Source organism: Schistocerca nitens, chromosome 3 (genome assembly GCF_023898315.1).
Source record: "Schistocerca nitens isolate TAMUIC-IGC-003100 chromosome 3, iqSchNite1.1, whole genome shotgun sequence".
Taxonomy (NCBI): domain Eukaryota; kingdom Metazoa; phylum Arthropoda; class Insecta; order Orthoptera; family Acrididae; genus Schistocerca; species Schistocerca nitens.
In genome coordinates, this window is record NC_064616.1 from 349,380,479 (window position 1) to 349,381,277 (window position 799).

Consider the following 799-nt stretch of genomic DNA (forward strand, 5'->3'; position numbering starts at 1 on the left):
ACGTCATCTTCGTGGTGTAGCAATCTTAATGGCCAGTAGTGTACTTTCTTGAAAACTATGATAGGATTCAGCTGTTTCAAAATCCCTTCTGTAATGGTTCTCCTTCTGATGGCAATACTGAAGATGAGGAAGAATTGCGAGGAGTATATCAGATTATCATTGAAAGTGAAGTTTTCATCATAGCATTGCTAAAAGTTTGGTATTCAGTAAGAAAAGAGTTTCCGAGTTTGAACAAGAAAGCCCTGAAGGCACTAATTCTTATTATGCAACCTTCTATCTTTAGCAAATGGCCTTGCCGCAGTGGTAACACCGGTTCCCGTCAGATCACCGAAGTTAAGCGCTGTAGGGTTGGGTTAGCAATTGGGTGGGTGAGCGTCCGGTTTGCCGAGCGCTGTTGGCAAGCGGGGTGCACTCAGCCCTTGTGAGGCAAACTGAGGAGCTACTTGACTGAGAAGTAGCGGCGCCGGTCACGAAAACTGACACACGGCCAGAAGAGTGGTGTGCTGACCACATGCCTCTCCGTATCCTCTTCTAGTGACGCCCTTGGGCTGAGAGGATGACACGGCGGCCGGTCGGTACCGTTGGGTCTTCCAAGGCCTGTTCGGACGGACTTTAGTGTAGTTTTTAACCTTCTATCTTTGTGGTAGTGGGTTTTCGGGAGTGGCTGCTATTAAAATCAAGTACAGATCAGGACTTGGTATGGAAAAGGGTATGAGGGTAACCGCATCTCATTTGTTGCTTAGATTTGACAAGCTGTGCAACAAGAAGCAAGTTTTAGCGTCGCATTCAGGTGAGCTGT

At 47.2% G+C, this 799-nt stretch overlaps 1 pseudogene; it reads left to right on the plus strand.

Annotated features, from left to right (window-relative positions):
* The first annotated feature begins 282 nt into the window (after positions 1 to 282).
* LOC126250395 (5S ribosomal RNA) lies at positions 283 to 400 on the plus strand (annotated as a pseudogene).
* Positions 401 to 799: the final 399 nt, after the last annotated feature.